The following is a 15,182-nucleotide window of genomic DNA, read 5'->3' as shown; positions in this document are numbered from 1 at the left end:
CATGTCCGGCTGGTGTGGCTCAGTGGTTGAGCATAGGACCATGAGCCAGGAAATCATGGTTTGATTCCCAGTCATGGCACATGCCCCAGTTGCAGTTGTGAGCTCATCCCTCAGTGGGGGTCGTGCAGGAGGCAGCTGATTCAATGTTTCTATCTCTCTAACCCTCTCCCTCTCTCTAAAATCAATAAAATATATTTTTTAAAAGAAGTGTTGACAATACAGAGACAAGTTAAGAGATTCCTTGAAGTAGATGTTCACCCTAGAGGGGCCTAATGTCTTACTCAATGGTAAATGTAGAGTTTTAAGAATTATAATTCTCTCTATATTTTTAAAAATATATATATAAGTGATTTCAGAGAGGAAGAGAAAGGGAGAGAGAGATAGAAACTTCAATAATGAGAGTCATTGATCGGCTGCCTCCTGTATGGCCCCACACCAAGGATCAAGCCCACAACCTGGGCATGTGCCCTGACCGGGAATCAAACCGTGACCTCCTGGTTCATGGGCTGATGCTCAACCATTGAGCCACACTGGCCGGGCAAGAATTATAATTCTTTAAAACAGAGTCTTGAAACGAAGACTTGTGTGTGGTGTTGTGAAAATTCAGGTCTTATTTTGAGGGTGATAAAGTCTGGTTGTGTTGCATGACTGGGATAGAGTGGGCTGATAGATAGGGAAACCTCTGGAATGCTCAGAGAGGGTTTAAGAAGCAAGTGATTTAAGAAGTGGTCAGAATTGCCTGCACAGTGATATGGGGAGGGGAGAGCAGGGAGAGGAAATCTTCGGTACAACAAGGTGGGGGGGGGGGGGCGCGGGACAGGGCTTTTGAGGTCAACTCAGCCAGTCAGGACAAAAAGAAGGGTCAGAAGTCCGGGGGTGATGACTGTGAGTGAAGGCTACTGAAGAACAGAGTGGTGACACTTTGCCATGTGCCATGGAGATGAGAGGTTAGCACATGGATAAGGAGGAGACAAATAGACATAGCAGATTTTCTAGGTGCGACCTTTGAAACCAGGCATGGAAATGAGGCAATTTTCTGTGGTAATTTTCCAAGGAAAACTACAAAACTCCAGGAAACATGGAGTCAGAACTGTGTTCTCTTGCTTGAGGTGACCATCACTTATAGTTGGTACAGACATAGTCTCCCTACTACAGAAGATGAACAACAGCAACCTTGCTTTACCCATTCCAATTTATATGAAAAGCTGGAAGAAATAATATAAGAGAAAAGGCAAAAATGGGGAAAATATATTAAGGGAATAGAGGAATATCAGTGTCTTGTGGAAGACAAGTGGAAAGTGACACAGTGAAGCAGAAAAACCTACCTGTGGCAGTAAGAGTTCTACCCCAATAGGATGTGCTGGGGTGGTGGTGGTGGTGGAAGTCTCTGGACAATTTACATCACTGTCATCATTCTGTGCAGCACAGAACTCAGAGTTCTGGAAGGCCCAGCAGGTGATAGGTACCTTCAGAAGTTTATTCGTTCTTTTCTTTTCTTTTTTTTTTTTTTTTGGGGGGGGGTCTACAATGTTTTTTTTTTCCTTTATTAAGGTATTACATATGTGAGTTTATTCTTTTTTAACATTTTGCTTATATCTGGAGATGTGCTGTCTTCCTGAGGAATCTTCATGATAGAAAGTCTACCTGATATTTATCAAGTCCATAAAATTGAAAATAGATTACATAGAATTCGTGGTATCTGTGTATATGGGGGAATTTGTGGACAGGGGCAGAGCTGAATGGAGTGCCATACTCCAACCTCAGCCTGACTAAAGTCATCCTCCCCCACCCTTGCCCTAACTTCTTTACTAAGGTTATGAAGGAAGGCGTGGCTGCCAAGTTTTGGTTGACTGGACACTGCTCCCTTTTTCCTTTCCCCTTCTCACTACCCATTTTTCAGCCTTTCAGTGATTGGTCTAGGGGTGATTTGTGACCTAGATTTAAATAATGAGACATAGAAGTTGCTGGGTAATATTCTAGAAAAGTTTTGTAATATGCTGGCAAGCTTTTTGTCTCTGTACCTACCTCTTCTTCCCCCCTAGGACAGGACTTAATCTTAAGTTGCAATATCCATCTTGTGACCATGAGACAATTGGTATAAGGATGAAGTACACCTGTTATGGTTGCTGCAGTGGAAAAATGGAAAGAGCCTGGGTCTTTGACGGTATCATTGATCAAATTGCACTAACTCGTAATTGTCTGCCCCCACACTTCCTGTTAATGAGAAAAATAAACTCTTAATTACTCAAGTTAGACTTAGATTGGTTTTCTGTTAGTTGCAGCCAAATTGATCCTTTACAGATACCAAAGGGAAAGAAGAGGATGTGGTTATTCACTTCTGATATCTGGGAAAACAGGAATAGAAGGGATAATTTTAGGCATTGCCAAAGCGCCAGTGGGAATCCTATATAATAAAGAGGTAATATGCAAATTGACCCTCATGTCCTTGCATCATCACAAGATGACTGCCCCATGCCATCACAAGATGGCCGCCCCCACGTCATCACAAGATGGCTACCCCCACGTTGTCACAAGATGGCCACCCCCACGTTGTCACAAGATGGCTGCCCCACATCATCACAAGATGGCCGGCAGGGAAGGGCAGTTGGGGGGGACTAGGCCTGCAGGGGAGGGCAGTTGGGGGCGATCAGGCTGGCAGGGGAGGGCAGTTGGGAGCGATTAGGCCAGCTGGGGAGCAGTTAGGTGTCAATCAGGCCAGCAGGGGAGTAGTTAGGGGGTGATCAGGCTGGCAGGCAGAAGCGGTTAGGGGCAATCAGGCAGGCAGACAGGCGAGTGGTTAGGAGCCAGCAGTACCAGATTGTGAGAGGGATGTCCGACTGCTGATTTAGGCCTGATCTCACCACAGGGATCAGGCCTAAACTGGCAGTTGGACATCCCTTGAGGGGTCCCAGATTGGAGAGGGTGTAGGCTGGGCTGAGGGACACCCCCCCAGTGCATGAATTTCGTGCACCGGGCCTCTAGTTTATTATAGCAGGTAAAAGCTCTAATTCACCTAACCTAGTGGTTGGCAAACTGCGGCTCGAGAGCCACATGTAGCTCTTTGGCCCCTTGAGTGTGGCTTTTCCACAAAATACCACGGCCTGGGCGAGTCTACTTTGAAGAAGTGGCATTAGAAGAAGTTAAGTTTAAAAAATTTGGCTCTCAAAAGAAATTTCAATAGTGGTACTGTTGACATTTGGCTCTGTTGACTAATGAGTTTGCCGACCACTGACCTAACCAGAGCTCCCTTGGTCTGCCAATAGTATGATGATCTGGGACCAAATTCAGTGATTAAAAAAGCACCGACTGACCAATTCCTGAGTAGGAGTGTTTCTGAAGCAGCCATTGAGAGTATGGAAGAGCAAGAGCACTCATTTTGCTTTGCTTGTGGGCAGAGGCACAGTTCCTTGTCCTCATCATCCCGGAAGAGAAATCACAGCTAGTTACGGAAAAGCCGTGCATACCTGGGATATTTTGGAATCTGGAAGGGCATCAGGAGGAAATTAGGTTAATTTGAGATTATTTGCTTATTTTCTCACACCAGAAGGAGGGGAAGAAAATGAAGCTGCAATATCCACGACTCTGCTACTCTCATACTGGCTTCCAAACAGGAGACCGGGGGAGATAGTAAAAGACATTGCAACCCCCAAACAGCAGGTTATACATTCTTCTCAAGTGAGCATGAAACATTTCCAGGCTAGACCATATGATAGGCCATAAGTCAAGGTGCAATAAATTTAAAAATATTAAAATCATCAAAAGTCTCTTCTCTAACCACAGTGGAATGCAATTAGAAATCAATAACAAAAACTTTTTTTCGGGGAAATTCATGAATATGTGAAAATTAAATAACATATTCCTAAATAACCAATGGTTCACAGAAAAAATCACCAGGGATATTAGAAAATACCAAAACTTATGAAATACAGTTAACGCAGTGCTTACAGAGAAATTTATAGCTGAAAACCCCTAAAAAAACTGATCTCAAATCAATAACCTAACCTTTCACCCTAAGAAATGAGAAAAAGGAGAAAAAACTTAAGCAAGCAGAAGGAAGAAACAATAACAACAAAAAAATACTAGAGCAGAAAGAAACGAAATAAAAGAATAGAAAAATAAAACCAAAAATCAATGGAAATAATAGCTTGTTCTGTGAAAAATAGACAAATATTTAGCTAGACTAGTCAAGGAGAAAAGAGAAAATATCCAAGTTACCAAAATAAAAAATAAAAGAAGGGCATCATTACTGACCTTACAGAAATTGGAAAAATTATAAGAAAATATTATAAATAACTGTATGCCCCCAAAATATAACTTCCTAGAAAGACACAAACTACTGAGACTTACTCAAGAAGAAATACAAAATCTGAATAAATCTGTGTCATGGGTCTCCAAGACCACTCCCAGGTTCCGTAATTCACTAAGAGAACTGACAGGATTCAGTATTTAGTCATACTCATGGCTGTGACTTATTACAGCAAAAAGATACAAAGCAAAATCAGCAAAGGAAAAGGCTCATGGGGTGAAGTTCAGAGGAAGCCAGGTACAAGCTTCTAAGAGTCCTCTACCTATGAAGCAACATAGAATGCACTTTTCCCCTCCAGCACTGTACTGTGACAACATGTGTAAAATGCCCACCAGGAGAAGTCGTTAGAGATTTAGTGTCCAACATTTTTTGTTTTGTTAATTCTCACATGAGGATATTTTTTCCATTGCTTTTCAGAGAGAGTGGAAGGGAGGGAGGGAGAAGGAGAGAGAGAGAAACATTGATGTGAGAGAGACATACAGACTGGTTGCCTCCTGCATGTGCCCCGACTGGAGAAGGGAATCGAACCCGCAACCTGGGTACGTGCCCTTGACTGGGAATCGAACCTGTGACCCTTTGGTGCATGGGCTGGCACTCTAACCACTTAGCAACACTGGCCAGGACAGTGTGTGTCCAACATTTTTATTGGGGATTGGTCACATAAACACCCTGTACTTAGCACATATGAAAATTCTAGACCCCTAGAAGAAAAGCAGATGTTTAGCATAAACCATATATATTTTTGCACAGTTTAGGCACAGGGTGCCACTCTTATTATTTAGGGAATGGTGGGAACACTCCCCAAGTCCAAGTTTCCAGATGCCATCCAAGAGTCAATCTTGCAAGTAGGACTATCTAACGATAGGAGTCTTAGGCCTGCTATATTAACTTTTTTGGTACAACCTAATACAAGTAAAGATAAAGAATTAGTAATTAGTAAAAGCCAAGGCTTTTACTGGGAATTGTACCATAGCTTCACTGGGAATTGTACCAAACCTTTAAGAAAATAATATTAATTCTTCACAAATTCTTCCAAAAAATAGAAGATGAAGGAACACTTCCCAAATCATTCTATGAGACCACTATTACCCTGAACTAAAACCAGACAAAGACATCACAAGAAAAGAAAATTACAGACCAATATCCCTTATGAATATAGATGTAAAAATCCTCAACAACATCCTAGCCAACCAAATGCAGCAACATATAAAAGGATTATACACCACAATGGAATGGGATTTATCCTAGGGATGCAAAGTTGGTTTAACATAAAAAAAAAATCAAACAATGTAATACACCATGTTAATAGGACAAAGGATAAAACCTACATAATCATCTCAATAGATGCAGAAAAAGCATTTGATAAAATCCAAAACCCTTTCACAATAAAAACATTCAACAAACTAGGATTAGAATGGAACTGCCTCAAGTTGTAAAGACAAAGGTCTCTACAAAAACCCACAGCTAATATCAGAGGTAGAGATGAAAGACTGGATGCTTTGCCCTTAAGATCAGGAACAAGACAAAGATGTCTGCTCTTGCCACTTCTATTCAACAATGTACTTGGAGGTGTATTGAAGACCAAAGGGCCATTTCCCATATTTTCTGGACTGTTAACCCCTGGGGATCCTGAGGGAGGAGAGATATTCATAGATATATTGAGTGTGTCAATATCCTGGCACTTGGGGACTAATATTTTATTTTATTTTTATTTTTATTTATTTTATTTTATTTTATTTTTTTTTAAAATATATATTTCATTGATCTTCTACAGAGAGGAAGGAAGAGGGACAGAGAGCCAGAAACATCGATGAGAGAGAAACATGGATCAGCTGCCTCCTGCACACCTCCCACTGGGGATGTGCCCGCAACCAAGCCACGTGCCCCTGACCGGAATCGAACCCGGGACCCCCCAGTCCGCAGGCTGACGCTCCATCCACTGAGCCAAACTGGTTTTGGCTTATTTTTATTTTTTTTTAAATAAATCTTTATTGTTCAGATTATTACAGGTGTTCCTCTTTTTTTCCCCCCATAGCTTCCCTCCACCTGATTCCCCACCCCACCCCATGCCCTTACCCCCCGCCACTGTCTTCATCCACAGGTATAAGCTTTTTGTCCAATCTCTTCCCGCACCCCTCACACCTCCTCCCCCCTGAGAATTGTAATATTTTATAAATTTCATTTAGGAAAATACAGCAATGTGACATTTCTCAAATCAGAGAGCTAAGATAAAAATTCACACCATTTATCAGCGCTATGAGGCTCCAGATAGATGTGGCAACAGGTTCATGGTTGGGGAAGGGACAAAAAAGAATAAGTGGGGGCTGGCTGTAGATGGGATGGGGAGTATAGGAAAGGCTTCATAGTGAAGGTATATAAGCAAAATATGGAAAAAAATAAGTAGATATTTGTCAGGTGGACAGAGGAAGGGTAAGGAACAGCATGAAAAAAGATGAAGGTGCAAACAGTTTAGCATATTTGAGGGAACCCACTGACCCCATGTTAGCCTGCTTTCCTGGCACATCTGTTTCCATGCACGTGCTATACTTTAAACTCATTCTGATAGTTCTTTTTTCTCCAAAAAATGGCTTCTGACCTGCCATCACCCCACTCTCAGCTTTGTTTTTCACTCTTGACTCTTTGCCTAATATAACCAAGGATTTTCCATTTCCCCACCCATTTACAGCCCAACCAGGTCATTGCCTGTGTACTTAGACTCCTGCTGGACACATCCTGGCTTGAATTCTGTCACTTCTGTGGCCAATTAGGGCAGACATGGCCAGTAAAACTCTGGAACGCATCTCCAGAGACGCCGACATTTTAAGTAGGAAACTGTAAGACCTAGGTGGTATTTTCATTTCTCTTTCTAGTTCACACAGACATGACTTTGTAAGAGAAATGAGGATGTGGAAAATGAGTCACTAACTACATAACTGGGACTACATAGTAGGATTTGGTAACTGAAATTATGTTTTCCTGGTGATGGGTAGATTAATCTCATAAATACTTGGGAAAAATTATATATATATATTCCCTACCACATTCCACAAAGCATTTATGCCAGTTTAGAAAGGTAAAATAAACAAATAATGGGGTTGGGCAAAGAAAAAATAAGGGTAGGGCAATAACAGAGCCAAGATTAGATAAGCTCACAGAAATGCAAGCCACCCACTTTTACTAGAAGGGAGCCCAACAGCTTTTCCTGATATAAATAAAGCCTGGGAGAAGCTATTCTGTCAATTCTTATTGAGTAGTGAATGTGTTTCAGAGAACTGAATTTCCACATGGTTATAGAATGGTTAAGTGTTTGGGTCCTGGAGTCAACCTTTCTGCTCTGCCATTTACTAATGGTATAATCTTGGGAAAATACTTAACCTCTCTGGGCCTCAATTTCTCATCTGTGAAACAGGGATAATAATTGCTACTTTATAGGTTGGTTATGGAGATAATATAAATTAATATTTGTGAAATGTTTAGAACTGTTTCAGGTGGGTTTGAGCCCCAGTCAGGAAGCATATGGGAGGCAACCAATTGATGTTTCTCTCTCTCTTCCACTCCCTCGAAAATCAATAAAAAACACACATATCCTCAGATTAAAAAATACATTTAATAATTATTAGCTTTGTTGTGGTCTGAGGTGAAATTTATGGGAATGGTGCATGGCACATATCTTTCAGAAAGGGCTGGGAGATGGATATATCAAGAGCTTTGCCTATCTGATTGAAGGAGTATTCTGAGGGAAAGGAAGTAAAATACTAAAATAAAAATCACCTAGGAGGAGGACAGAAAGATACAACTCCACTCAATTGTCAAGTGAAAAATAAATGAGGGGAACGCAATAACACTTAGGGCTGCAGTTGACTAAGGCTTTAGAGTATGTGTAAATGTAATTTGAAAAGCTACACAACTTTTACAGTTGAGGCCTGGTGGCTGGCAGTAATAATAGAATTAGATTATGGCATTGTGGACTTTGTTCAGAAGAACTGCTCAGAAAGGAGGAACAGACACCATTGAATGAACTGAGCTGTGCTTATAATTGTAGGGAAATCCAGGGAGCTGAAAATGAGAACACAATAGAGTGCTAACTGAGAGTAAACCAGAAAATGTATTATGGGGTGTCTAGCCAGGTAAGGGGTGAAGAGAGGGAACAAATGAGGATTTAATAAGCATCTACTTCTGCATTTGAATGGGTCGAAATGGCCAGAGGCAGACTGGTTCTCCTGCCTAGAACAATTAGGAAAGCTGGATAATACACAGAAACTGTTGGTTTGAAAGCAGTGAGGAGGTGCTGTGACAATGAAAATGAGAGGCGGCTAAGTCTCTGGAGAGGAAAGAATCCAGAGAGATGAGGGAATTATTGGAACTGCTTTCACCATGAGGGCATATGTTGGTTCTGAGTTGGAGAGAATCAGGGTGGGGGCTGAGAATCTAGGATTTGCACCTGCTGAAGCACCTGCAAGGGAACAGAGAAACCAGCAGATCTTTTGGTAGAGACTTGACAGGGATAGGGTAGCTGATAAAGCCAGTTTTTCACTCAGCACATGTGCCAAATCCTGGGGCTGCACCTAAGGAGAAAGCCTCTAGATGTAGAACACTGCAGCAGCCAAGGGGAAGAGACACACTCACTATACACCAGGTTTTCAGTGGAAAATCCTGGAGAGCCAGGGGTAAACGTGGAGCCGTAGCAGGACTGCAGCACAGCCTTGACTCAGCAGAACTGAGGAGAATGAGATGATCTGCCACCACTATCTGCTTAGTGCAGGGCAGGATGGGCCCTCTCTAGAGGAAGCCAACACCAGCTGGCGCCTCTACAATTTTTTACACGCAGTGAGCATGTTTCATTGTAATATTATTAGGTGCACCTAAATTCAAGACCACATGTCTGAAAACCACAAGAAAAAAGGGACAATAGAAAAAAAGCCACAGGTGATCCAGGTATTGGGGTTAGTGGATAAGATCCTTAAAATAACTATGATTAATTAGTGTGTTCAAGACTATAGGTGAAAATATGGAGAATTTCTACAGAGAATTAGAATAAAAAAGGAACAAATGGAAATCATAGGGCTACTAACCAACCATGATGTGCAAATTGTATGCCAGATATATGCTAGGTGCTTTACACACCCACCATTACTTACTCATCTTAAAAACTACACGAGGTATATTTTTATTGTCTCTATTTCACATTTGACAGGGACAAGAGTTAACAATGTGTATCTGTCATGCACCTTCCCCCCTTTTTTCCTCTCTACCACCTCACTTCTACTCAAAAAAGGAGAAGCATTATGGGTTCTATTCCTGGATATTTTAAATAGGTAGAGAGAGATAGGATCTGAGAGGGAGGGGATGATATCAGAGAGGCTGTCAATCTACAGAATGTATATATGGGAAGGAGGGAGGGAGGGAGGGAGGGAGGGAGGGAGGGAGTGAGAGAGAGAGAGAGAAAGAGAGGAAGACGATACAGGAACAGGGAGTTGGAATGTAGACAGTGTTTTCATGTTTGTTTATTTATTGTGTGTGTGTATGTGTGTGTGTGTGTGAAAGGGTCTTGGAAAAAAATCAACAGATCCAGGTTAGATATAATAGCGGGGCAGAGCAAGAAAATTTGAGAAATGTCATTGTAGGTTATGAACTATTTTTTTGGGGGTGTTCTTTGAAAGCACAAATAAATTAAAAATGCCTTTTGGCCTCTGGAGAGTGCTTCTTTATCTACCATTTATGCAGACACCAAACCACATAGGGCCACTAGATTTGTTAAGGTTATAAATAGATGAATACACTGATGCTTAGAGAGGTTAAGTATGTTGCCTAAGTTCACACAGTGGGGAAATACCGAAGCTGTCATTAGGGCCATCTGACTCTAAAGTCCATGCTTTTCATGGACAACACAAATTATATTTTACCTCAATAGATTAGAAACTGTCTTGCCTTGACCCCTCCCCCCCAAAAAAAATAGAGGTAACAATTTCTACTCTGAACCTAAATTTGACTAAGGTTGAGAAATTAGTTGGTAAAAGACAGAAGTGGTAGAAATGTCAGGGAAAGGCAATCATGTTATCCTGGAGTCTGGGTAGTCAAATTTATCTCCTAGATTTTAATTCATATCTTGCAGGATCATATATTTAAAATGGATTGAAATATACTTTTCTCTAAAAATAGAGCACACAAAGGTCTAATGATAAATATAGGGATCAAGAAAGGCTTCAGTGCAATAGGACCATTTGAGCTGAGTCTTTCAGGATGGGATAGGATTTGAATATATGGAGACAGAAGGGACAACCTGAGCAAAGGTTGAAAGGTGGGGCAATTTAAAATCTGTACATTAATTTGGTTGCTGTGTATAGTACATGAAAGGAATAATGGAAGACAAGACTGGAGTGTGAATACTTGGCTAAGGAATATGGACTTTAAAATACAATGAACACTCACAAAATATCTTTAAGTTGAAAAGGCAGGATCAGTGCTGTTCAAGAAGATTCATCTGGTGGCAGCATGTAAAATGGATTGGGAAGAGAAAATGTGCAAGGCATTTAGACAAGTTAAGATATTTATCCAACATTAAAGGAAGGAGGTAAATAGGAACTGAACTAGGATAGTGATAAATGGAATGGAGAGGAGAAGATAGATGCAATACTGATAGATACTATGGGATAGAATAGACAAGGCTAAAGTCACTGAGTACTGGCACCATGGGAAAACATGTGATAGTCAAGATAATGCTTCAAGAAGATTCATCTGGTTCAATGAGCTGGGCAAATTAGAAGAGGAAGAGATTGGAGGTAAGGAAGCTAGTTAGGAGTTTATTGATGTCTTGGTTCGAACAAGCAGTGGGAAAAGGAAGGACAGTTACAATTCATGTTATGAGAAGAAAACTGATATGACTTAGTGACAAAGCGGGTGTGAAGAGTGAGAAGGCTGGAAGTGACTGAAGTTTCAAGCCTGAGTGAGTAGCTATTAAAAGAAAGACAGAAGTTAGAATGAGAAGTTAGCTGGAGGGGAAACATCACAGTGAGAAAGAGAAGGCAAGAATGTTTGTTACATGGGGAGCTGACAACATCAGATTTTAAAAGAACATATGAAAAAGGTGTAAGAAAGAATACAAAACTAAGGATTGAGTTAAAGAAGTGCTAAAAACTTGTACAAATAGAACCAGGAAGGTTAATAGTCTTGTCACATAGTAGGCACTAAAAAAAATTTTGTTGTTGAGTGAATGAGCTGAGGCTTGTGGAAAATTCTTCTCTCTATAACACACTGCCCTTTAGGCTTTTTGTTGCTTGGAGAAGATGTCATGTGAAAAGCAAGAAGGAAGAGCCATTCAAATGCTACTTTGGTTCTCTCTTTCCCAGAAAAAGAGTGATCTTTAATCTGGATGAGGTGGAGCAAACATAGAGTAGAGGGAACAACAGTAGTGTAAGATGGGAGAGGAGCTGGACAAGTACCCAGTCCCTTTAATTCATGTCCAGTGACACACAGAAGCATGGGGGTGTTCAGTGAAGGGAGAATTAGCCTCAGTGTTGTAGTCAATTTATCTGGCTACATCCTGAGTAGGAGAAGGAATTTAGCAAGAAGTAAAAAGCATTGGCTTTGCAACCCACAGAACTAGATTCAAATTCTGAGGTAGCCACTTTGGTAGCTGTGTGAACTTTGGTAAGTCACTTGATCTCTTCAGATGTCAGTCTTCCCCATTTGTGAAAACAAAATCAACAATCCTTATTCTCACAGAGTTGCCGTGAAGATTAAATGAGGTAAAGCATGCAGAATCTGGGTTAAGTGCCAGGCACTTAGTAAGATGAATATGCTGGTACACCTATCTTTGCTCCTTTTCTGATTGTTTTCTTGGGCCCAGCAATGGCATTAAAGTGTGGAAGGGTACCACTCTCCAGAACATGTACACTCCCTCTAGCTGTGGATTAAAATGTATTTTGTTTTGAACCTCTAACAGCCAAACAAGAGTAAAACTAGATTGGTTAGAAAATCGAAAGCCAAGCTGGGAGTTCTAGTCACAGGGCTCCCCCGAAACAGGGCCCAGATGTTGTTGGGTGCAGCATTATAAATTTACTTGAGCTTTTCTATGAATCTGTTACCAAGGGTTAAGATGCTGAATTGTAGTAGGGAGGAGATAAGACATACTTAGGAGAGAGGCAAGACATACTCCTCACCAACTCTGGTGGCTAGAGGGGATTCGCAGACCAATACCACCTGGTTCATCCCATCTAGCAGGGAAAACTTCCTGTTCTAGAGCCACCACCAAGAACTCCATACAAAAAAAGAAAGAAAAACATTCATGATACAAAAGGAAGAACTAAGAAATGAAAAATGAACTAGAAGGATTCACAGCAAACTCATGGTTGGTAATTGCCAGGGATTAGGCAGAGGTGGGAAAGTACCTCTGACATTGGGGATCAAAGGTACTTCAAATGTATCGGGGAAAATTTTATTAAATACATAGAAATACATATAAAGGCTAAAAGCAGATATGTCAACATGCTAAGAACTCTCAATTCTTGGAGCTTAGAAAATTTTGTACTTTATGCTTATTTGTATTTTTAACTTATTTAAGATAAAAAATAATGAAAATAGGAGAGATTACTGAAGGGGACAGTACATTGGTAAAGGATTCCTGGAAAAGATGAGGTTTGAGGCAAACTATAAAAAATGCACTTTGGGCCCAGCCAGTGTGGATCAGTGGTTGAACATTGACCTATGAACCAGGAGCTCACAGTTCGATTCCCAGTCAGGGCACATGCCCGGGTTGTGGGCTGGATCCCCGGTGGGGGATGTGCAGGAGGCAGCGGCAGCTGATCAGTGATTCTCTCTCATCATTGATGTTTCTATCTCTCTCCCCCTCCCTCTCTGAAATCAACTATACACACAGACACACACACATATACTTTGGATGGCCTCAGGGGATAGCTGCCAGGGTCAAAGACAGAGGAGCTTTCTGTTTGGAAATAGTCCCTGTTTTCAGAAGTCAGTTAGGGATATAAAAATTACCTATGTGAAACACCCAGATTCCAATTCACAGTAACACAGAATTGAAAATTATATCACTTATTACTAATAAAAGAGAAAGCAAAACAAAATTACTTCAGAATAAATAATTCAGAGTTTTTCATATGACTTAGCCTCAAAAATAAAAAAAAGAGCCAATGTCTGTTTAAAATACTATCATGTACTGTAAGACTGTACTAAAGCCACTTGAGAGAAATTCCTCCCGAGTGATGCAGCATCTCTGAGGTCCCGAGGAATTGGGTGGAGTAAGTTGTAAGCCGAGCTGTTGAGCTCTAACAGTCAGAATATATCTGTTGTCTCTGCTCTGCAAAGACAGGAGATGAGTGTTCTTCAGATCGGAAACAGGAACTCAGTGGGTGGACCTAAAAGGGAGTGTGGGCTTTGAAACAGGAAAAAAAGAAGTCTGCTTCTGCTGGTGAAAGAGACGCGTGGCTGCGCTGTTCCGATCACCAACATCCTGCTGGGTTTAACCTCTAGTCTGTAACCACTAGCAGTAATACACGTCCTTGGGTTATCTTGGCGGCTGTTTTATTTTGCTTCGTAAGTATTGTGTTACTGCTTCATGTATGTGGCAGTTTTGCCATTTCAGGAAATGCCATACACTCACTTGTTCAAATCAGAAATAATGCAGTTATTTGATCTTTTCCTTTTCCTTGCTCCCCACATCCAATTCTTCACCAAGTTCTGACTCTTTCTTTAAAATATTTCTTTAATTAGTTTGCCTTTCTTATGTTGACTTCCAATATTGGAGTCAAAACCACTGCCATCTCTTACTCAGGCGACTGCAGTGCCTTCCTGCCTTGCTTTCTTGATTCCATTCTTGCCTCTGCCAGTTCTTTTCCAAATTTAGGCCCAAGTAATCTTTTAAAAACTTAGATGATTCATTCTTTCTGTGCTTAAAGTCCTATATCCTGAATCTGGCCTACAAAGCTTTGCCTGGTTTGACCCTAGTCACATGCCCTCCCCACCTTGCGCCTCTCTCCCTCACTCTGTTTCGGTCACAACGGTCTTTTTATTTCTGATTACTCTCTCAGCTCTTTCTAGCTTTGGGTTCTTTGCACATTCCTTTCCCAGGCCCTGCAGTGCTCTCCCTACCACCCCTCACCTGGCTCATTACCATTTATCTGGCAGGTCTCAGTTTAAGTGTCACTTTCACAGAGATGCTCTCTGATAGCAGCTACTTCTTCTCCTTCATAAACTTTTCACACTGAGTGGCCAGATTATTATGATCTCTGAACGCATAATAATCTGGCCACTCAGTGTATATCCTATATAATAAAAGGCTAATATGCAAATTGTCCCCTCGACCAGGAGTTCGACCAGCAGGCAGGCCAGCCAACCGCTCATGTCTCTTCCCCCTGGCCAGGCTGGCTGGATCCCACCCATGCAAGAATTCATGCACTGGGCCTCTAATATATATATATACTGAGTGGCCAGATTATTATGCGTTCAGAGATCATAATAATCTGGCCACTCAGTGTATATGTTCAATTGTCTCTTCCATTAGAGAGTAAATTTCTTGAAGCCAAGATAATGTCTATTATGTTAACCATTGAATATCTGGGGCTTACTTAGTACAATGTCTGGCACAGACTAGGTGCTCTTCTTTTATTTTATTTTTAAAAATATATTTTATTGATTTTTTACAGAGAGGAAGGGAGAGGGATAGAGAGTTAGAAACATCGATGAAAGAGAAACATCGATCAGCTGCCTCCTGCACACCCCCTACTGGGGATGTGCCCGCAACCAAGGTACTGCCCTTGACCAGAATCGAACCTGGGACCCTTCAGTCTGCAGGCCGATGCTCTATCCACTGAGCCAAACTGGTTAGGGCTAGGTGCTCTTCTTTTAAATGAACCAATGT

General features: G+C 41.3%; 1 protein-coding gene across 1 annotated transcript in view; it reads right to left on the bottom strand.

Moving 5' to 3' along the window:
- M1AP (meiosis 1 associated protein) overlaps positions 1-15,182 on the bottom strand; it is a gene marked incomplete at both ends in the record, with an annotated part of 58,967 nt that overhangs the window by 2,750 nt on the left and 41,035 nt on the right. The window lies entirely within an intron of this gene.

The sequence above is a fragment of the Plecotus auritus genome (assembly GCF_963455305.1).
Source record: "Plecotus auritus genome assembly, chromosome: 8".
In the NCBI taxonomy this organism is placed as follows: Eukaryota; Metazoa; Chordata; class Mammalia; order Chiroptera; family Vespertilionidae; genus Plecotus; species Plecotus auritus.
This window is presented reverse-complemented; position numbering and strand designations above follow the sequence as displayed.